The sequence below is a fragment of the Buteo buteo genome, chromosome 7 (genome assembly GCF_964188355.1).
Source record: "Buteo buteo chromosome 7, bButBut1.hap1.1, whole genome shotgun sequence".
In the NCBI taxonomy this organism is placed as follows: Eukaryota; Metazoa; Chordata; class Aves; order Accipitriformes; family Accipitridae; genus Buteo; species Buteo buteo.
The window spans coordinates 8,166,043-8,190,482 of NC_134177.1; the positions used below are offsets into that span (position 1 = coordinate 8,166,043).

The window sequence follows — 24,440 nt, forward strand, 5'->3', positions numbered from 1 at the left end:
GTAGCTGTGCATAAAATGAGCACTGATGTACTACAGTTACTATAATCTGAATATTGCACCCTGACAGCTGTCCATATAATTTAAATGCTGGAGATTTTCACCTGAGCAGTTATTCTTTAAAAATGGGTTCAGGAAAGATACTTTCTCAGGTTTCCATTTGTCTTGGAACATTTTACATTTTGGAGAGGAATAATTGTATTTTCAGCCTGTAGTAGAAATGACATTTTAAAAAAAGCCTTATATTACGATTTACCTATAAGAAAAAAAGAATAAGGAAACATAGCTAGTCTCTAAATAAGATTTTTTTTTTTCTCATTGTCAACTAAGATGTGCTTTTACTAGAGATAATACTTTCAGTTATTTTAGCCTCAAAGGGTTTCCGATAGGGAAGCAAATGGATTTAGGCTAAAAGAGTATATCAAAAAGTACAAACAGTAAAGGGGAAAAAGCTATTTGTAAAAGCCTAAACTTTGCAAGCAGGTGAACAGTTGACAAAATAAAAGTGCCTGATATTCCAGCTGTATTAAATTAAGATGAAGGCAGTAGGCATGATGCAGCCTACTGTTAATGAAGTGGCCGTGGTTATAGAAAGAATCATTGTTAAAATGAAGTATTTTATACCTGAAATTGTCTGTGAATCTTAAAGTAAAACGTGGGTGGCTGAACCCTGGGAACATTTTGAAAGTGAACTAATGTTAATTGTCCATGTGAGGGTTGGACAGACGTTGAGGTGCCACTACCACCTTTTGCTAGGATGAGGGGTGTGCAACTCACGGTGAGACAACTGAGCAGCCATTAAATCTCCATGCTATGGGTGATTTATTCAGGAACCTTCCAATAACATCAGTGGGCAATTCTAGAAAATTGTTGAGAGTTCTCTGCATGGACAGCTTGATAGGGTTTGATTTTTTTCTTCTTTATCTTCAATTGCTCCATGTTGTTTAAAGAAAAAACATTTAGAACAGTCTGAATATAACTATGGAGCTGCACAGACGGATTGCTCCTCCCCCTGCCCCGATTTTGCACAATTAAGTTTTTAAGAATATCCAGTAACCTGATGCATCCACAGGACTTACTTCAGATACAGCATTAATAGATACCAAAATCTCCAGGCTTTGATGTTCCATTTTTTCCAAGGCAATGTCTCAGGGTAGGACTTCCAGCCTTGTTCCTTTAAACCTAAGCATGAAAGCCTCGGCCATAGCTACAGCTTTCAAGGTTTCTATACACAGCTGACACTCAGGCCCTGGATCATCTGAAACAAGCTCTCACCCTATGTAACTGTTTCACGCAGTTTCTCCCATTGCTACCTTTGACCCAGGAACCTGGGAAAATACCTGCTGAGTATCCTAGAAGCCCCAAAAGATGCTGTACAGAATTGACATCCTTTTCAGCTGTGGGTCCCAGCAAGCTTATTTCATATCAGAAACTTGATGTTGTTTAAGGAATACTTGAAAATTTTCAGAATTGCTCAATTTAAACAAACAAACAAAAAATCTGCTTGGGGGGAGCATTCCAACACCTTATTACTAAGCTTAAACTAGACTTTGGTTATTTGCACATATGATTATTTTACTGTTTGTGAGAAGTCTCAGCTTGTTTGTTAGTTCTGCTGTGTGTTACTTTAGGATTTTCCTATATAAATAACATAGCATATGTGCACCATAACATAAACATTGTAATGTGAGTTTATTTATAAGCTCTTAGAAGTCATAAAACATATACTTTGAGTAATTTATGGGTGTATGAATATCTATATTTTTGAACTTACTCTACTGTAAAGCTAAAGGTCCTAGGCCCTCTGTCCTCATGTCTCTGACATGAAGTTTGGCACTGTGGTGTGGATAACCTGAATCTGTCAGCTCTATTGCATGTGTGAGCGTGTGTTTAGCTCATCCCCTGGCATTACACAGTGTGGAAGTACTGGGCTCTCCAACAGCCTGTCAGGAATTCAGTCGAAGATATGTGTGAATCTCAGAAAGAAAGAGAGAAATGTTGGGCAAAACATTTTGGGTTTAGTGAATGGCATTTTCTGACAAAACACTGCTGTGTTGAAAATGTTTTCCAATCTAGTTCTGCTTCTCATGAAACTAAACTTTTTTTGTGACCAACTGCTGCATAATAAATTGATATAAATTGTAATTTACATCAGAGCAGACAGTGACAGTATACAATGTCTTTGTTCCCAGTGAACAGAGGAGTTGGCCAGAGCAGGGAAGTGCTCACATCACAGGTAGTAAGGCCGGCTCTGTCACAGCTCTGCTATCAGTGCTGATCCACAGCTTTGCTGGACTCTAAAATTCTGGCTATGAAAGAAAGCAAAATCTAACACATCCCCAAATACTTCATTTTTTATCTTCAGTTTTGTAAGATATGATTGTGCTGCACTATTGAGTTCTTTTATACACTAGCTGTCAATACAGATTCTTCTGATTATTAGACTGGTAGTTCACTTTCCTTTTATGCCAACGTAAATAAGGAACAACTTGTCTGAAGTCAAAGGAATTACACTTCTTGTTTTATCAATGCAAGTAAAAAAGAGAATCAAGCCCCATATTTGTTTTATTCCTGGCTTAGCTTTCAGCAAAGTTCCAGGTGCTGTAAATAAAATAAAAAGAAAATCCATGCTCCAACATTTCCAACATACGAGACAGCAGCAAAATATAGATTTCTTTCTTAGTTTCTTTGTAGCTTAGTGTATATATGAAATTAGAACAGGGCTCCAGAAAGATTTGAAAGGAGAGAGCTCTACCCAGGGAGCACGTAAACAATGACAAGAAAAGGGTGTTGTACTGTGCTATTTTCTGTGCCCTATTTTCACAGACAAACAATTTCTGCCACCAAAAATGCATGAATGTTCAGAAATTTCAAGAGCCCGTGCAATGCTGTGAGTCGTTTTTTCTTCTTTTGTTGTTTAGTGGTGCTCTTAGTTTCTCCTAACAGGTGCAGGCATAAATTCCTTTTTACCTAAAGGGGAGTTCCATTATGTGAGAGGAATTTCTTTGAATTTCAACAGGATCATATTAAAGAAGCTGTTACCTGCTCCTGTTTTCAGTTTCTTGAATGTATAGCCCCTCTAACTTCCAGGGTTTGGGTCGGGGGGGAGCCTGTGTCTTCAGCTAGTACTTTAAGGTATTCCTAAATTTCCAGTAAAAACTTGTTCAAATCAGGATCAAGGATAACAGATCGGTAAGAAATGTTTCCTTTTACATACTGTCCCAGTAGCTGATGATTAAGGGAAGCCTCTGTTTGAAATCATTTCTTATCTGTATAAATGGGCATTCCTTTCTTCTCCCCATCAAGTACTTGTGTCTCTTCCCCTTCAGGCAGATAATAGAGGTTTCCATGCCCCGTAGGAAAGCAACCTTCCTCCAGGCTTGCATTACAAGACAAATACCTCAGTGTTTCCTCTGAAATCCTAAATGGCCTTTTCTGTAAAGTATTTTACAAGATCTGAGTCATACTGATCAATACACCTGTGCCCCACAAATGCTATTTTAAGTATTTAGAAAGTATTTAAAATACTTAAAAAAAAAAAAACAAAAAAAAAAAAAAAGGGCCAATTCAATCAAATAAAGTATACCACCTGCTCCCACCCCCGCCTTTCAAAGCCTGTCAGATGAATGTGAAGATTCAGGGCAATTACAATGTGATTTGGAAGACTCCACCCTTCTTTTGAACACTTTAGTTTTAAAGTGTTCCTCTGCTCCCCACCCCCCCTGCCATGTCTGTCTGACTGTCTCTCTCATGAAAAAATCAGTACTCTTCTGACATTCTCCCGATATTATTTTTTTTTGATTGGGAAAATGAATCCAGGAGATGAAGTCCCCAAAGCAGTTGATGAAATTGCAGCCAAGATAGAATTCCCCGCCGTGTTCAGTCCAGTTCAAAACACACTATTTTGCTGGAGTCCAGCATGCTCTGAATTCAACTCAAGACCCCAGCATTAAATATGATACACATGAGTAGACCCTTTTGCCCAGCTGTAACATTAACACTGAAGATTTGCATAGGTCCAAGACTTGTCCTACACTAATTTAATCATGGGATTAAGATTTTAGTTTCTTACTAAGAAATCTGCAGTAAATTCTCATGTTATTATACAAAACTGGGTCATTGGGGAAATTATTTTTTCCAGTTGTTTTCACTGGGGAAAGTTAAAAAAAAAAAAGGCGAACAAAAAAACCCCCCACCTCATTTCAAAGACTCTGTGCCTTAGATTTCTAAATGTAGCTTTGTAGCTTTAATGTAAGAATTGGTAAATTTCACAAATAAATAGTATAATGTAAGGCCAGGTATGCAATAGATAAATTTTACACCTTCTTATTGTAAGATTTCTCACTTCTGAAAAATAGCACAGGGATTAGCAGGAAAAGATACGGAATTTGAGCCCCTGATACTGTGTTTTTTCTTCTTGGTCACTGCAGTAAATCTAGTTACCAGAAAGCTCCTTGTATCTGGCACTGAACATATTCCAAGGCTCATGTGTCAAAGGCCAGAGTTCACTCCTACACATGGATCTACCAAGATCTATGTACATAGTATAACTAAGTTTATTGAAAAATTTATAGCAGCTTTAAAGTAAGTGCCTCCTTAAGAAGTGCTCTGGGGTCCCCTTATTTGTTTTGAATGTGCAGTCAGTAACGTGTCAGGTGTCTAAGGTCTGGGACACGTTTCTGGTCTGGGTGTAGTCACTAGCACAGTGGTTAGGTCCGAGGTTATCCCAACTGCTGGCCAACCACATGGTAAGTCTTCAAGAATTGAAAATCCTTCTCCTCTACAGCTTCACACCCTCAGAGTAGAACCATAAGAAAATTTTGGGAATGAAGTGAGCTCAGTAACTTCTGCTGTCATCCACAGCGATGTCTTTACACCTAGGTAGTCAGTCCTACATTACTAACAAGCTCATTTGCTGTTCTATCTTTCACTTAAAAACAAACTATGATTTTTTAAAATTTTGTTTGTTGTTGTGAGATTTATACTGCTAGTTCTAACAGACGTTGGCTTGTGACTGGAGCAATTTAATCCCTGAATGTGTCCCTCTAGTTCTCGTCTTTACCTAAAGGCAAAGATTTCATTATGGTATATGCCCATGCTGAACTGTATGTTAACCCAGCTTCTCATGTACAGTGTATTACATAAATAATGCAAGATTTACAGTCTCCCAAATCCTTTATCAGCTGGTAGCACAATTCTTTGAAAATCCTTTCCTAGCTTATGGTAATTTGTTACTTTTTATGATGAATCCACTCAGGGCTTTGCTAACAGCTTTGAGGGGAAAGACAAGCGATGAATATAGCAAGACTGCAGATTTGGGGGAGGGCAGAGATTAAACGGGTCTTCCGTAAAATTCACTGTAGAAGAGGCTCAATGGAGGGCTGAGAGGCATAGTCATTGTGTGCAGGTTGTACTACAAAACAGCACTTCTTTCAGTGATAATATTTATCCCACCTCTACTGTAGGGATGTCAGTGCCGGACAGAACAGTCTAGATACTGTACTGTAAATCAGCTGAAGTCAGTAGACTTGTGTCTTTGTACCACATGTGAAGAGTTTTGTCTATATTAAAAGAAAGTCTGCTCTTAAGGTCTGCAGCATTAGTCTTCCAAAATCTCTTATTTGTTATTAGCAAGTTACTAATGGGGAAAAGTCGTATTCATTTAAAAAGGAAACTTCCCAATAGAAATTCAAAATGTTTGTAAGGAGACCATGTCATCAAAACCATATTTTCATGTAGTAACCAAGACTTGGCTCAGCTCCACCTAGCTGGTTGTGATGTTTTTGTTGTTGTTGCCTGGTGGCTGATAACACCCCAAAAATGTAGGAAATCAAATGACATAGTAAGGAGTCCAGAATGAGCAAGATTCACTGCTTCTTTTCTCCAGTAGTAAAAAGCTTACTTGGCAGACCTTTATTAATTGTCACCTAAGTACTCACAGCACAGTAACAGGGTTCAAGACAGAGATATAGAAGAAAAACGTGTATGTTTGTATATGCTTTAAGTGAGCTCAAAAATCCCTCTGCCATCCCTTGTAGCATCCTGCTAACTCAGTGGCACAGCCATGTAGATGGGCCTCAGTATTAAAGCAAATTCCTGTATCATGGAAGAATTTGAATTTAGAATGAGCAAAAACCTACAAACATATGTAAATCCTCTGCTGTTACAGTGAGAAGATCTAGCCAGATTTATTTCTTCATCGTTCTCTCCAATATTTCACCCTTAAACAGTTTTCTTGAGCCACAAATGGAAGGGAGATTAGGAGATTAGCATTCCTCCATGAGGATTGTTTGTTATCCTTCCTAATATTTAGACACCGATGTCCTTCATACATGACTAAGTGGCACCATTCCCTGCCTGGGTGGCAAACTGCACCTCGTTAACAAGCTTGTAAGCTTGCGTTATCAACATTATTCTTTCTTACACTAAATCCAAAACACGCTCTACCAGCTGCTAGGAAGAAAATTAACTCTATCCCAGCCGAAACCAGAACAAGTACCAATAGTGCTGTGCATCTAAGTACATAGCAAACATACAGTTTATCTTACTGTTTACCCATTAAATGGTTCCCTTTCTCAGATAAGCACAGCTAATCAAATGACTTGCTAGATCACACAGTGAATTAGAGGCAAAGCTGTGGAAACAAGTTTAAGGGCATGAAGCTACAAATACTTATGACTATGAGTAACTTTACTCTTGGGAGTATTTCAGTTGACTCCAGGAGGGATTATGTAGGGTAATAAGCTCTGAACTTCATGGAAAGTGTTCTCAGCACTGGTCCCCAAGCATATTCAATTGCAGTCTTCACATAAAATGACATAAATCTGTAGTCAGGGACTTTTAATAAACATATTCTATGCCATAAATTACTTTCTGAGAAGAATTTTTAGAGGCATAATTTTACAGCATTGACCTCCAATAGACTCATAACATTCTATCATGTTAAATGTATATTTAATAGCTTCAAACCTTTTATATTAGTGGTCCAATGGGCCTGAAGGACTTAGCACTGCAACAGCCTATTGTGTCAATGGATATTTAGAGAGGTTTAAAAAATGCAGATTATTGACTTTATTATTGATGCAAAGGACCCATTATATCCTATCAGGCAATTAAATGCCCTTTCATAAAGAGCGTATTGCATGGAGACTGAATTTATGGAAATGATGAAACTTAATGGCTCCGTAGGAATCATTACATCAGGTCTAAAACACTTTTTGGGATATTATTATTTATTTTCACATGCATACTTGCAGTAATGAGAAATTCAGGAATTTTGTAGTAAATTACAAATATAAAGATGTAGATATAGAGGTTGCTATATTAATTTAAACAAATCCTAAAGGGAAATGTACTTGCATCATTTCCTCCTTTCTTTAAAGGTACAAAGTTAAACCAGCCCAGTGAAAAGAGATGGCTGTATTTTGATAGCTTTTGTAAATCCAGAATGTGCCAGGTTAAAATTTACAATTTTAATTTTCATTTCTACTTCTGATTTATGAACACTTACCCACACTTCATCCCTTTCTACTAGAGCCATAATTTTGCACATATTATCCTGACATATACTTTATAGCTATTGAAGGATTTTGGATGTATCCACATACAACATGGCATTGAACCTGGAAATTGCTCTGCTGTCTTCACTCAAGTCCCTTTGTAAATTCAGTCCTAAATTCAGCCTCCAAGTGAGGTCTCTCTGGTTTGCAGTTTTTTCCACTTCTAAGTGTATGTGCTACCCAGATATGTTCCCAGAGCACCTTTTTTTTTCTTCTTCTTTTTTTAAACACCCAGGTATTTAAAGTTATTTGATGTTAGACACAAAGGAGTAGAAAATACGAGAAGTGCTTCATGAGAATTGCACCACAAGAATGCTAGATTTTTGCAAGAGTTTGTTTCCTACTCAGGGTATCTCATCACATTTCTGGAAAAGAAGCTGCACCTGGGTCAAATATACCCACATCATTAAAACCCATTAGTTGGCAGTCTCAGATGCTGAACCCATCCAAAGAGCTGTCTCTTAGTCATCTGTTAGAGTGTGGTCTGTCAGCTAGTGTTTTTTAGGGGTCTAGGCAATTAAGATTTTACGCTACATGTGGCAGGTGTATGCATTTGTGTTTTGGGACTGTGTGAAGCTGCAGCGTACCCATTACATGTCTGTCCATACGCTCTCTTCTCTTTGTGGGCAGGCTGTAAGAAAAGATCTGCACTGAAGCTCACAGATAAGACATACAATCTCTGTGGACATTCACATTTTACCCAGGTCCATATAACCAACAGCAGGAGTGACTATAGGGCCAAGAGTCTGTGTTTCTCTGTTTTGTAGAGCCCACAGTACAAAATTCTTGCTCTATTGTGAGAAAATTACCTGCTTTTTCTTATGGCTTTACCAGAAGTTTTACTGTAGCTCCATTCAATCTTTGCTGTCTCATCTCTTCTTATTTGGCAAAAGAGGAAAATTCAAGGAACGTCATATTACTACAGCCTGTGCTGAATAGTCCCTGGGTAGATAAAATGTTCAAATTGACTACCTATAATTAAAATTAAAACATTTGCTTATTTTCATGGATTTGTCATCTCAAACAGTGTTTTTTACCTTTGTCTGAGGTTAGCAAAAGGAAAGCACAGTAATGTCATTGTGCTGCCAACAACACTATTTTGCCCCTACTTGAATAAAGTTTTCTGAAATATCGTCATGTAAGTAAAGCCTGGTTTACCTATGTTACCAAGTTGCCCTGATTTTTTTAACCTTTTAGAATGTCCCCAACTCTGTTATGGCTAATGTATATGCTGAAACATAGGTGCCTATATACATATTGGTAGACTCAGGGATAACACTCAAAAAAGAAGAAAATCACTGAACAGAGACAGTGCTTCATAAAACTCTAATTTAAGGGAGTGCTTAAGATCACAGTTAACTTTAGGAATCTCTTTAGTTTCCATTCAAGTCATTGATAAGATATGTTCTTAACTTTAAAAATCTTTTATACTCAAAGGCTGCTCTGAATAGGGTCCTTTTTTGTAGAATAATAATTAAAATAAAAATTTTTATAAAGGCTTTTCCATCTTTTACTCACTTTCTTACTGCAGGGCTGTATGGAATGTAGTAATAATGCTGTGGTTTAATATAGATTATTTCTCTGTTGTTACTGTGAAGAAGCTTTATAGACCAGTACAAAATGATCTAAGGTCCTTGAAATGTTTGTTTCAACTCTTTCATTTTTGTAGTGGGTTGACCCTGGCTGGATGCCAGGTGCACACTAAAGCTGCTCTACCACTCCCTGTCCTCAGCTGGTCAGGGGAGAGAAAATATAATGAAAAGCTCATGGGTCGAGATAAGGACAGGGAGAGATCACTCACCAATTACCATCATGGGCAAAACAGACTTGACTTGGGAAAATTAGTTTCATTTATTACCAATCATATCAGAGTAGGATAATGAGAAATAAAACCAAATCTTAAAACACTTTCACCCCTTCCTTCTTCCTGGGCTCAACTCCACTACTGATTTTCTTTACCTCCTCCCTCCCAGCAGCACAGGGGGACAGGGAATGGGGGTTGGGGTCAGTTCATCACATGTTGTCTCTGCCGCTCCTTCCTCCTCAGCAGGAGGACTCTTCACATTCTTCCCCTGCTCCAGCGTGGGGTCCCTCCCACGGGAGACAGTCCTCCACAAACTTCGCCAACATAAGTCGTTCCCATGGGCTGCAGTCCTTCAGGCACAGACTGCTCCAGCATGGGACCTCCGCGGGGCCACAAGTCCTGCCAGAAAACCTGCTCCAGCGTGGGCTTCTCTCTCCATGGGTCCGCAGGTTCTGTCGGGAGCCTGCTCCAGCACGGGCTTCCCACGGGGTCACAGCCTCCTTCAGGCATCCGCCTGGTCTGGTGTGGGCTCCTTCCTGGGCTGCAGGGGGACAGCCTGCCTCACAGTGGTCTTCTCCATGGGCTGCAGGGGAATCTCTGCTCCAGCACCTGGAGCACCTCCTCCCCTCCTTCTTCACTGACCTGGGGATCTGCAGGATTGTTTCTCTCACATGTTCTCACTCCTCTCTCACACCTGCAATCACTGCTGCACAGTTGGGGGGGGGGTGTCCCTCCTTAAATATGTTCTCCCAGAGGCGCTACCGCCATCACTGATGGGCTCAGCCTTGGCCAGCAGTGGGTCTGTCTTGGAACCGGCTGGCATTGGCTCTGTCAGACATAGGGGAAGCTTCTAGCAGCTTCTTACAGAAGCCACCCCTATAGCCCCCGCCACTACCAAAACCTTGCCACGCAAACCAATATACTTTTTAATGTTGTTTTTTTTTTTAATCAAAGATGTGCTGTAACTATAAAATAAATTCTTTTGTAGAAGGAGACTGTAGAGAAGTCCCTGAAGTGCTTCACTTCAAGGAGCTTTGTTAGTCAAGGTGGAGGGCTCTGTAAGCCACAAGCATTATAATTACCTGATTTTGCTCTTGTTGAAATCAGTGGCAAAACTCTTAAAGGTTGCAGTGGCAGGAAGACTGAAAGGAACTGCTGTGCTTTAGTTTATTGTTCCATTTTCTGATTAGCATCTTAAACTGCATTTTGATCATGTAGCTTCTACTGACAGAGAATGCCTGATGGTCTTTTGTTGATATTCTGAGAGAACAACAGCTCATCTTGATGCTTAGCCAAGACATCTATCATTTAGCTGTCCCTTTCAGTTACCATGTTGAGAATGCAGCACAGCCCTGTCTCGGAGCATCTCTGCTCCATCTGGTGACGTGTCAGAAGAGCTCTTAGACCTCTTTCCTTTCAGGATCCAGCAATGATTTTTTTTTTTTTTCTGCACAAAATGTGTTTTTAACTTTTTGTATTGAGTAAATTCAAGAGGTCGTTCAACCTCAAAATAAGGTTACTATTGTTCAAAAAGTTCCTATGCACCAGTTTAGCCACAGTAACTGTCCAGAAGAGGTATTCTTAGCCTGCAGGAAGTATCGTGTCATTTAACTGTCCCAAAGGTCAATGTTAGAAATTAAAAGATGTCGTGTTACCTTACGTTTGCTGCAATAAGTCGTAATGGACAGTGCTGAAGTCTAGCTAACGTATATCAATTTGACTATAAGACTGAGCCATTTTGGCATTTATTTCTTCATGTTTTCCTAAACAGATGGTTTTATTCCCACCATGCAATTTTGTCCTCCCCTGTTTTTCTGAGCTCTCTTATCTAGCTTTCATTACCTTTTGTTCTCCACATAGTATTCAGGCAAGCGTGCCGCACATAATCTAGGATTGCAATTAAACAGAAATGGGAGCGGGGCAAAAAAAATGGCAGATCTGTACTAAAGCTTCTGCCAGAGATAATGGTAGATAGGTGCAGAGGTCCACTCTTTCTGTTACATTGTATGACTCTTTATTATGTGTAGGTATTAAACAGAGAGTACCTCCCTTTCTCCCTCAGTTTCTTTTCCCTTTCATCTCTGCCTCCTACATGTGTCATGACATCCATCAGCAGTACAAAGGCAGTGTCACATGCTTAGTTATTGTTGCGAGTAGTAAAACAAAATCAGGCCTGTCTGACATGTAAAAAGCAGAGCCTTCTTTATTGCAGGCCAATAAGTGTCACCAACAAAATGCTTTGGATTTTTAATGGAAAGAAAGCACTAATGAATAGGCATTAATTGAAAATTAGGGCATGAAAAACAGAGAAGAGCTAAGACAAATCAATTGCTATACCTATAAGCCTGAGCTGACAATAAATTAACAGCAATAGCAGCAAGATGCATTGGACCAAATCAATCACAGATGCAAACAGTTGAAAGTTAGGTGTGAATAAATTAGTTTAAGAAGGGTCAACAAATGCTAAATAATTCCACAATTGACCATGAGTGGAGTAATTATACAAAAGGATTAGAGCAAGTATACAAAAAGAATTTAACATATATGTCCTGCCCCTGGTAGAAGATACAGTGATTGGCTGCGGGAGCATGAAGAAACAAAAAACATGTGGCTCTTACCTTGGGGATAGCAGGGTCTGTCCCATATGAATTTTATAAGCCTCTGTAAAACCTTTGAGTCTTCCCTCTTGTGCTAAGCACAGATGGTTCACATGCCAGCACCAGGTCTAGCAGACGGGCATGTGGGCATGAAAGGTAATGCAGAGGAGAAAGTTAGGTCTCAGTACCCTGGCTGTCAGGTGATTTCATTTGTGATTTGAGTGGGGAGAATTTACCACATAACTCTGTGCTTCAACCCTCCTTTGTAAAATGATGAATGATTTTTTTGATGTTGGAAAACAAATTCAGTAAGCACACTACAGTGTTCTCTTGCATTAATTTCCTGAGGATCAGCCCTAAATATTTTGTTGGCTGTTCCCAAGCTTAGAGACAGGCATTGGGCAACTCAGGCTCAATGTGAAAGAGGACATTTAGGAAAAACTTGCAAGGTCCTTTACAAAATCTTTTGTTAGTTTTGTTCTGTTTTCCAACATATAAAAACTAGTTAGTATTATCCAGGTAATGATTAACTTGTACTGTTCTTGCTTTATACACTCTTGCTTATTTAACCTACATTGTGTTATGCCCACGTGCGCGTGCACTAGGACATCTTTGAGTGAAGGATGTTACACTCTTGTGATTGCTGCAAAGCAGCCAGCATTAATTTAAGTTCTGAATTCTTCAAAATTAAATTACAATAATACTCCTGCTCTGCATTGGCATTGCTGACATCAACAAAAAACATTAACTCTAATTACAGGACTGATTTGGCTCTTATTAGGCATTTGTTAAAAGCTAAATATCTTGATAAAGCAGAATATGCTGCAACTCGACAGCAGAAGTGAAGCATTCTGGAGAGTGCTCCTACTATCTATCCTTCTTCTCTGGTGATGATGAATGTGCACCATGAAAGAGATTAGATCATTTGCTTCATTTGAGTAATAAAATGTTCTGTGCACTTTCTCTTTAGTCAGCTTGTTGAGTCTGATCAAGTGGGGGACTTGGCTGATCTTGGGATTCAGCTGATAAGAAAATGGAAATACTTGAGACTTGGAATTGACTGTGAACTACATGGTTTCATACATTCAACTATAATGGTTAAAATATTGTATGCCCTTAAATTTATTGCTGTTCTTTACAATAAAGAGCTGTATCTGAATTTAAATAGTTGAATTGATTTTTCACTTTAAATTTCCTAAGGCACAGGAGCTCTTCTTTTATAGTAACTCTTACTGGTTCACACCAGAAGGCTGAGCCACAGGTATGGGACAATACACTGCTATACTCGGAGCACTTGCCTTTGCGCTGCTGTGAAACCTGCAGAGTTCACTTCCTGTATCTGGACAGCATTAGCTAACAGATCTATCACAACTTCAGATTTCAGGTACATAGAAACAAATGTTTTTGTAGAACAGTTGATATGTTTTTGTCTGATCTGAAGCTATTTGAGAATTCAAGTCGAATCCCATGTAATTAAAATCTAACCAGTTTGGCTGCTTTTTTTTGTAGGATGGAATTTAAACTCCCATAACAGCATAATGGTTAGGGCCATGTATGTACAAAAGAGGCCTTGTAAGTTTATGTCCCCTCAGGAAAAGGAATGTTCCCTGTGACTCTTCTGGAACTTAATGTGCAGTTTAGAAGGAAAAAAAAAAAAGTATCCTTGGATGCCTCGGTTTAATCTAAAATACAGATATAAACATTAACTACTGTAATCATTACCTATTGTACTGCCCATTCACTTCAGACACAGACTAATGTGTTTGGTTTTTTTTCCTTTTATTCTGTGTGGTTTTGGTCTTAAAGACGTAGGAAGCAGCTGGTTGCTGAAAGTAGAAGAGAATAAGCGTTTGAATCAGTGCAATTTGTACACATGTGCTGCCTCATACAGAGCTGTTAGTTTAGCATTTTCCTGTACTGGGTACTTGCTGTATTCTAAAATAAGCAATGTAGTCCAAAAGTATATGGCTGTCCTTTATGTGTCACACAGAAGGACACAGAGTAATCAATGTAAAGATTAAACAACACTGTCAATTAATCATTAAGTTTGGAAGTTCTTAGATGACTCAGCAAAGGTTTTGAGTATCATTCAAGAAATAATATGGGGCACTGCAGTTTTCTTAAAGGCAGTCTGTACATTTTTGCCCAATGCATGCAGCATTTTATTAATCCACGTCCTTGCTGTGCTGTAAATACCTGAAAACTACACTTCCGAGTTATGCTCAGGTGACCTGGGTATGATCAGATGGCACCAATGATATGTCCCAGGTCTGCAATAGTTAGTGTCCAGTTAAGTAAGTCAACAGGCCACTTGTCTCAATGCATTTTAATTAACGGGGGGAAACAAGTATATGGTAAGTATAGTGCCTCAGCAAGATAGTAATGTTATACAAGTGCTATGCTAAGAAGAACTTGACTCTGAAATCTATTCCATAAGACAGTTGGCATGAAGATTATTGATTTAAAATGGCTTAAAAGCCCTGCAGGCTATGTTCTTCTTAAAACCAGAGTGCTAGTGCCTTTCATTGATGACACCAAGTTGGGAGGGAGGCTTGGTCTCCTTGAGGGTAGGGAGGCTCTACAGAGGGATCTGGACAGGCTGGATCAATGGGCCAAGGCCAATCGCATGAGGTTCAACAAGGCCGAGTGCCGGGTCCTGCACTTGGGTCACAACAACCCCGTGCAGCGCTACAGGCTTGGGGAAGAGTGGCTGGAAAGCTGCCCGGCAGAAAAGGACCTGGGGGTGCTGGTAGACAGCCGGCTGAATAGGAGCCAGCAGTGTGCCCAGGTGGCCAAGAAGGCCAACGGCATCCTGGCCTGCATCAGAAATAGTGTGGCCAGCAGGAGCAGGGAGGTGATCGTTCCCCTGTACTCGGCAATGGTGAGGCCGCACCTGGAGTACTGTGTTCAGTTTTGGGCCCCTCACTGCAGGAAAGACGTCGAGTTGCTGGAGCGTGTCCAGAGAAGGGCAACCAAATTGGTGAGAGGCCTGGAGCACAAGTCTTATGAGGAGCGGCTGAGGGAATTGGGGCTGTTTAGTCTGGAGAAAAGGAGGCTGAGGGGAGACCTTATCGCTCTCTACAGCTGCCTGAAAGGAGGTTGTAACGAGGTGGGTGCTGGTCTCTTCTGTCAGGTGGCTGGTGATAGGATGAGAGGAAATGGCCTCAAGTTGTGGCAGGGGAGGTTTAGGCTGGATATTAGGAAAAGTTTCTTTACTGAAAGGGTTGTCAGGCATTGGAACAGGCTGCCCAGGGAAGTGGTGGAGTCACCGTCCCTGGAAGTATTCAAAAAAACGCATAGACAAGGCACTTAGGAACATGGTTTAGTGGGCATGGTCGATGATTGGACTTGATGATCTTGAAGGTCTTTTCCAACCTAAATGATTCTATGATTCTATGAATCTATGATTCCTGCACAGTTCTGTGGCTAATGCGCATCTGACCAAATGTACTACAACACTTTGTTGTGGCTATCAGGAGTAAGCAGTGCTGGTCAGGGTGTAGCAGCATGATGTGTTTGCCTTTGCAAGCTACCTTGTGTTTGTAGTCTCTGGTCAGTAGCATATAACACCCATGCCTCAACTTAGGTTGCTTATGTTTACAGGGTGGGGTGGGGGGGAATCCAATATAATATGACAGGAAAACAGCAGGGATCCGTTGCCTCTCTAAGCAAGGAAAGAAGATGGTGAGATTTACATTTAGGGATCAGAAACTTCTTTCAAAACTTCTCTTTACAATACTGTAGTTTGGGAAATATATACCAATGAAAGCATGTTTACTTTGTGTAGAATTCATGTCATGATGAGGATAATAAGACCCTCCAAGGCAATAATTGCTTCACTGTAGGGTGCTTCTGCATCTCAAATTGCTCAGCATCTGGGTTTTAAATCATTTGTGTTCCTGGTGGGTAAAACTGCCAGCTAAACAGGCAGGCAGACAAGTAGCATTTTTAAACTTACACAGCATGATCGTGGCATGTGTGCATTTAAGGCTGAGCTTATTATCATCAGGAATTGTTATCTAAACCATAGAGACAGACACCAAAATAGATTCTAGATGATAGTCTCTTAATATATTGTTTTCATTCAAAAGGAAACCATTCAGCCTATGTTATAGATCTGGTACTGGTTTGGATATTTCTGGCAGACTGTCCGGCAGGAAAGCATTGTCTGCTGAGCTCAGAAAATGTGCAATAAATTCCACAGTTCATCTGTGCTGTGGTGAGCAGGTGACTGTCACTGAATGCCATGCTGAAGATCATGTTATGAACAGGAAGAGCCTCTGCTGTATTCACAGAGAATTATGTTATTAACATGTAAAGTAGACCTCAACTTGGTAAGAAGTAAAGCCATTCTGGATACAGGAATTATTTATTGAAACTGAATCTCTGTTTCATTTTTACTGGGGGAGGGTTAGACTCTGCTGGTGAATATTCTGCCTTTGACATGTCCTTCTCTTGTAGTTTCTGAATGCTTACTAGGTATTTCTTAATGCAGACAATTTCTTCCATCCCCTAACCTAGAATACACTGAGTATGTCATGGTGCATAAGGGGAACAGTGTTCTGGTTTCTATTTTTGAAAACTCTGCTTTTGGGAAGAACTCCCTCAGGTGGCAGTTTAGAGATGGCTGGAAGTCCAGCTTGAAACAGCAGGTCGGCACCTTATCTGAATGGTTGAAGTGTGGCAGCAATGAGAAGACTTGCACCCATGCTCTATCCATCTCAATTTATGGTTTAACACCTTTAGTTCATGCTTTTATATCCCCAAGTCCCAATATTGGTATTTTGGACTTTGAGTTCAAAACCTGCTGTTGCCTACATCCATCATGCCTGTGATAGGACAGGCTTGTGTGCTGCTGTCTGTCCAGGCTGTAGGTCTTGAACACCATGCCAATCTAACTGTTCTGAAACTGTGGGCTCAGGAGAGACCCTGGTGAGGTGGTGACTTGCCTGACATTTCTTTTTGGCACCAGTGGCAGCTGCTTTGAGTTTTTCTTTTTTTTTTTTTTTTCCCCTAGGTTATTTTTAGCTTGGATCAATTCCCTGATCTGATTCACTTCACAGTCACACAAATACTTGTATTGGCACAACGGAGGGAGCAGCAAGAATTAGCAGAGGGAGCGGTGACTGCACACAGCAGCCCTCGTACAAGAAAAACACCTTAAAGCCCTCTATACTGTGTCAATTTGAAGTGCCCTCATTCTCTCTCTGTTACAGGCTATTTTTTTGTGTGTTGTGGATTTTCCTCACTTTGTTGCTACACAGGTTTTTTTTCCCCATACAACATGTTGTTTCAACTCTGCCAGTACTCATCTGCCATCTCGTTAGTTGTCTGCTGACTACTGAAGCACTTAAGAAAGAAGAGAAAAAAGAAAGAAAAGAAGAAAAAGTCTCTGTAGACTCTAAGCTGTGTTAGCAGGCAGTTGAAAATTAGCAGTAAGATGACCATCACCTGGTTTTTAAAAGGCAGAAATAATAATCGCTTTCCTGGTAACCAAGCAATTCTGGCTAGAAGGCTTGCTTGCTGACGCAGTCACACATGCCGAGTGATGGTACCCACTCCTCGAGGGGATTTTCCCCTCTACAGTTAGAGAAAGAAAGGTTTGCCAAGCCAGCCTGTGCCAGGGCTTGCTGCTTTCATGTTTTCCCTGGTGGGACTTTGTGTTATGTACAAAGTAATGTGCATCAGCATATTACTTGATGAACTTGAAGGTATTAATTATGATTGGTCCTGGTGGTCTGTTGTTTGGCTCTTTGCTCACATGCTTTTTTTTCCCTTTTTCCATGAAGAGAGGTTCAATCACTTGGAAGGTTATTCTGCTACCTAATGTCATGCTTCTCCATGTCAGTAATCATTCTTGATATAACCTTCTTAATTTACCTGAGAACATGCTTTGTTAGTTCTTATCCTCAGTTTTGGGAAAGGGAAGAAGTTATTCATGAATAATAGATGTTTGACTCTTACGTTCACTAGATTTCAGAAGATTCATAGTTAGGGCTTGACTCTTCTTGAACCAACGCCACCTTGAGTCATCTTTTATACCACTACAAAGTGAATAAGGACATGACCCTGCCTTTCTTCTTCTGTCATTTGAGAGTGATATAATGAAGTGGAAGATGTACAAGTACCAAACCTTATCCTTACAAAATACTCTAGTAAAACACAGATTTGCTGAAAACTCCAGCACTCCTGTTGCTTTTTGTTGCCTTCTGCTTTGGCAATATGTGGATTCTGGGCAAAATGGAGGTTGCTTGGTAGCTGTGAATAACAATTGATTTATAGAGTTTGTAGCTCAAATTGTGGACCAGAACCTGGGCTCCATCTGAACTGTACTTGGAACTCTGCAATTGAATAGGGTGTTTGAAAGTAGTGTTAAGAGTGGAAAAGTGGTCAGTTCCTCGCTATGTCCCAGCATAGAGCAGAGAAGCTATTGTTTGTTTCTGGGGCACAGAGAAGCCTTGCTGTTATTTAATGTCCAATAAAGTGTTCACCAGGAAACCAGAAATCAGTGCTGTAAGAGCTATTGTAGTTACCCTTTGTCACAAAATGATAACTTTCAGCAAAGGGAATTTTTATTCAGTCAGATCCAGTAGATTACAGACTTGTACCTGAAGGCAGAGAGATTCAGTTTTTTTAAGATATATAGTACACAAAAGACTGATACAGTTTCCACCAGGTTAAGAAAGTGTCTAGAGACTTACCTTTGAAGGAACTTTTTTCTGCTTTTACCCATGTAGGTCTAAGGCAATTAATCAATAAGCAAGGACACAGGGTGAAAACATATGGTCTTTGATATTTAATAAATGGATTAACAGAGTCCACCACTTAATATTCAGCCCCTGCCTTAGGAGTATAAATTAATAAGCATTAGGCCCTTTTTAATGAGGAATTTTCCCTTTTAAAACCTGAATGAATTATCAAAAAGAGCTCTGGCAGAATTTCAAAGACATTTTCTGACCTTCTAGTATTCTGGCCTGCATGAATTTTTAACAAGATGCTATATATCTGGAAGGTCTATTAGAATTCGTCTGCATGAAATCTATCTGCCCTCTAGACCCTCACCCCCCTTTTTCTTTTTTTCTTTCTTTCTTTTTTTTCTCCTTTTTTTTTTTTTTTTTTTTGATAATCAGACAACTGAAGCAGAAAAAGGAAAAGTATCTATAATAGCAAGGGAATGTTTAATTTATGTAAATGAAGTTTTAAAAAAAGAGTCCTTATTCGAGTTAATAAAACCCCACACATTGCTTTTAAATATTAATAGTGGCTGGCAAAAATCCTTTATTTATAGTGACATTTTCATTTATATTCATTTTTGAATAGTATCAACAATGTAAAGTGTTCCAAGATCTGTTTGAAAATGCATATTTTAAAGTGCATAACATGCATAACTTATAATTAAATGCACATGGCTATGCTTTCAGTTCTGTAAAACATTCTTTTTTGCTGGTTTCTATTCCAGAAAACCTTTAAGAAATCTTTTTGATATCTAAATCTGTTCAGAAGATAAATGTAACAGACCAAAGCAGGTGTTTTAAGTATTTGTAGGCTGATTTTCAGCATAATGAAGAAAGCTTACTGTCGTTATTTCTTGCTTTATTTTTTATTTTTTTAAATGGTTGTTCTGTGACATTTTGAAAATGCAGAATACCCTTTTTCATAAAAGGTTGTAGTTACCTATGCAAGTTTTTATTGATGATGCTTTGTAATCTAAATGCCACTTCAGAAAAATACTGTATACTTTAATGAAAACTGAACTGTTTCACTTCTCAAAATCACAGTATCACTTGGTCCTACAGATGGGATAGTCTGTTAGCAGGTTATTGCTCTGAATCATTGTAGCAGATTCCATACTTCAGTAGCTCACTTTTAGCTTCTATTCAGTACCCTGGATTAGACACCTTCTCCTGGAGCTACCTGGAGTTTTTGATCTTGCCCACCTGGAATCTGCTGAATAAAAAGGACTTAGGAACAGCTCTTGCTGCTGGAGGTGATTAATGTGCTGCTCATTCACCACAAGGATCAGTGCCTATGTGCACTAGGAAAGAAGCAACCATTAGGTTTTAGTAAACAGATTATTAGAAAGTGGTTGTCTTTAGCCTGTTAATCAATAATGGCAGGAACCACTAATAGGATTTCCATGTCACTATTTCTTTTATTTCACTTGTTTCAGGGGAAAGTTCCCTTCTGAGTTAATCCTTTTGAGCTAAATACATCCCCAGGGTAAATCCACAGGAACTGTTGCAGTTGATAGAATTGCACCTCAGATGGAGCTGAGCCACTGAGTGTCACTGAATGTAAAACTGGGAAATTCAGAGTGTGCTTCAGACGTTCAAATGCTAACTGGTCTCTTGAGTCTGGAGTTCACTGACATTCCCTGCCCTGGCTCTTGATTAGGACCACATGAGAGTAGAAAATGATGCTAAAAAACATGGCTTAATAAAAGCTGGCTAATTATTTGCTCATGTTACTTTGTCAGAACAGCTAAACTCTGGAACAACTCCACTGTGTCTTGGTTTTCAATAGGCAGCGTTGAACAGACATAATACCATGTTTCTAATTTTTCTTTGTGAGGATGAGGGAGATACAGTTTTAAGGATGTATTGATTTAATTGTTGAGACTAAGACCTGCAATAGCTCATGCTAGTACTTGTCTACCTATGTCAGATACTTTCAAGGACACTGTCGTGGTTTAACCCCAGCCAGCAACTAAGCACCACGCAGCCGCTCACTCACTCCCCCCCCACCCAGTGGGATGGGGGAGAAAATCAGGAAAAGAAGTAAAACTCCTGGGTTGAGATAAGAACGGTTTAATAGAACAGAAAAGAAGAAACTAATAATGATAATGATAACACTAACAAAATGACAGCAGTAGTAATAAAAGGATTGAAATGTACAAATGATGCGCAGGGCAATTGCTCACCACCCGCCGACTGACACCCAGCCAGTCCCCGAGCGGTGAATTCCTGCCCCCCCCCTCCCAGTTCCTAAACTAGATGGGACGTCACATGGTATGGAATACACTGTTGGCCAGTTTGGGTCAGGTGCCCTGGCTGGGCATGAGAAGCTGAAAAATCCTTGACTATAGTCTAAACACTACTGAGCAACAACTGAAAACATCAGTGTTATCAGCATTCTTCACATACTGAACTCAAAACATAGCACTGTACCAGCTACTAGGAAGACAGTTAATTCTATCCCAGCTGAAACCAGGACAGACACAAAGCAAAAGCTGGATACCTCACTGTTATGAGAGGGCAGTAGTGGACTGTATCCCTGTTGTACGTTTCACCTTGTCATCACTGGCTCTCTGTCTTTCATCTAATTCTGCACATATAACAGGCAGCTTTTCTGAGGTCATTGCCTTTCTGCAGACAACCTGACAGTTCCCTTCCAACTCCCTGGTGGAGGGATGACAGGGAAGTGGGGTGGCACTCTCCACAAAGTGTTTTCCACTAGAGCGAGAGGTGATACCTGGTGTGAGAAAGAGATTCCCATGGGGGCCGTTTATGCTAGTTTTTATATGGAACTCATGGGTGCAAAAAGAAAAAGGCAATTGGACTGACAGGTGAGGGGCTGCACAATGACAGTATCCCTGAAAACCAAGATAGCGAAACTAGAGAGGATCAGAATAAAGTCTCAGGCAGGTAGGTGGCAGGAGCCCTAAGGGCAGGCAGTAGCGCAAAGGGGAGACCTCTGTCTTAGACATTCTTTAGCTAAATCAATGGGGTTTGCTTTTTAAAATGTATTACTCAATCTTTCTTTGCTAAGGCTCAAAGTAAAATAAGTTTGAAACTGCTAATAACATAAGTGCTTTGGCATGGGCTCCTCATTCAACACCAAAAGGGTACATCAAGATGGTTAATGCTTGTACTCCAGAGCGTTTGTTGTACTGGGCAGGATGCATGACACAGCATAGCATTGCCCACACAGACTGACGAGCAAGCCTTTGCAAAATTCATGCTAAAACTGGCATATGCAGTGGTCTGGAGTGCACGTGCATTTGATGGTAGAGAAACAAAGAAACAGAGTTCATTTGGTACACTGGAGATCAGGCTACTCAAAACAGTATTATTTGGAGTGGTATTGTGCAATTGTCATGAGCAATCAGTTCTAGTAATAAGGGTTACCATAGGTCTATGTTTCTGACTTTTAAATTTCATTTTCAAATGTCCTCACGCTTAAGAAATAAAGGATAAGCGTTTATGAGAAGATGAGCAAAGGAATAGCAGAACTGAAGGCAGAGTCCGTATCCCTTGATTTCATCCTAGTGAAGTCTGTTAGACTAAGCCATGTAGAGAAAATAATGATGGGATTTTGAAAGACACCCAGAGATGTTAATCACCCAAATGCGATCAACAGTACTTGCAAAATACTTCCACTTGCCTCAATTCAAACAAAGAGACCGTCGATATCTACTCAATTAAGCTGGGTCTCCGTGACAGTGCTATTGACCACAAGGGAGGGGAATGTGCTACGTAGATGATAAATGGTGGAATAATTAAGAAACTGTTGTTCTTCAGACAAACTATTATATCCCCCCCAGAAAGCAATAAATGTGGGGCCTTTTATGATGGAAGTATTTTCTAAGCATATCAGTGGGTTAGAGAACAGAAAAAGGGATAATTCTGTGAACCATCATGCTTATCTTTAAGGACATTAAAATAAAAATATACCGTGCTTTACATCTGCAGGCTGCATAGGACTGCATTTTCAAATTATATTTTTTCTGAATAAGCCACTGCACTTGCAAGGACTAATTTGCATGAAGTGAGTTAAATGAACAGGTACCTGCTTGTATGTGGAGAGCATACACCAAAAGAAACTGGGGAGTGGAGAGCACTGACATTTGCATAATGAGCCAACACTTCTCAGAGGTAGCCAACTCTATAGCTGAGCAGAAACAAAATTAAAATGATGTTTTCAGGTGGCCGGCGCAGCTGCTACCTTTGAGTTTGCCTCTGCCTTTGTCGCCTCTGCTGATTTCATAGCATTTCTTTATATGGCATGACTTCTGATTTATGCCATGTGACAGAGGACCTAATTGGTTTTTCTGAAGTTTAATATGACTATTGGGTTGAGTGTTTGAAAGAGTAAATAAAGCCGGGTGGCACAAAAAAAGCCGCCTTGCAGTCTGTTGTCTCGGCTGCCCTTTCTGCAGAGCTTTTCCCAAGAGCAACTGGGCATGCTCTGCAGAGGGGGTGAAGTCCCTGGGGTGCTGAGGCTGGGCTGGTCAGGCAGGGCGCAGGGTGGTCCCCAAGGTGGGCAGCGGCACCCGTCAGGGACTAGACCTTCCTGGGAAAGTGGGACTGCAAGAGGAGTCAGTGCCGCGTGACAGAGAGGAGAGCAGGGGGTGGCTTGTTTTACCGTAATTTGGCTTGCCGGTCATCAGAGTTTTCTGTATTGAACGATATCCTTATGGGAGAGAAAGGAGTAGCTTCAGCTGCTTGTTTGGGGGGGTCATGCAGCACTGCCCTGAAGCCACCGGGAGGGTAGGTGTGTCAGGTAAGGCGGGTTAGTTTTGGGGAGTGCACAGTGGCTGAACACCACTGGTTTGCACTTCTCCAAGTTTTAGTTTCACCATCTATGGTGGAAGGCTGATACTGTCGTATAATTTCCCAGCACTCTCCTAGAGACTTCAGTAGTTTAATACAGGCAGAGAATTGCATATTCTCTAATCTTTTTCAAAATGGTGAGTTGACGGCTAATTGGGTAAATGCTGCTATCAGAAATATCTAGCTGCTGGATTTCCAGTGCTCATTTGTGCTGCCAGATGAGTGCAGCTATCAGTTGATTCAGGTTTCAGGGAGAGAAAAATGAAATATTTCTGGAGGGCATATCAATAAGTATACATTAGAAGAAAAAACAAATGAGCAAAGGAAATGTATTAGCTGTTAAACACGGGCATTGAATCCCAATGTTTTGGTCAACTATCCTGTTTTCCAGTTTGTTCAGAAGTGCTGCAGGGGAACAGTGCAGACAGGTTCTGCCTCTTGCATGTAGCACAGAAGTGTTCAGTAGGCAAGTACAAAAAGTGCACGAAAGTGGACTCAAACAGCTGTACTGTCCCTTCCAAATGTGGAGAAACAGATCGGAGTTATGCTCTCTGCCAGAAGTGAACGCGGTGGGTAAGGGGCAGGTGCAAGTGAAATTGTGTGAGAATCTGTTGTAAATGCAGTATTACCTATGGCCTGCCCACTGATGACTTAAGATCTATTGTCACAATCAGATGAAACCACAACTGCCTGTTACCTTTACATCGTGTGCTGGGTCCCTTTGTAGACTCTTGCACATACTTATCAAAAAGCATTTATAGTGTGGAGGCTTAGATGTGTGTTCATGCAAAACATTCATGGGAATACAAGTGAAGACATAATTTTGCGTAAAAAACTTCTGTGTATCATAGTTTATCGTAGTTTATTTCTGTGGCACATTTTAGGCCATAGCATGGTATCTCTGCTCATTTATTGCTGCCTGTTTTGTTTC

At 40.2% G+C, this 24,440-nt stretch overlaps 1 protein-coding gene across 1 annotated transcript in view; it reads left to right on the forward strand.

Moving 5' to 3' along the window:
* NAALADL2 (N-acetylated alpha-linked acidic dipeptidase like 2) overlaps positions 1-24,440 on the forward strand; it is a 644,640-nt gene that overhangs the window by 546,452 nt on the left and 73,748 nt on the right. The gene's annotated exons all lie outside the window — the stretch shown is intronic.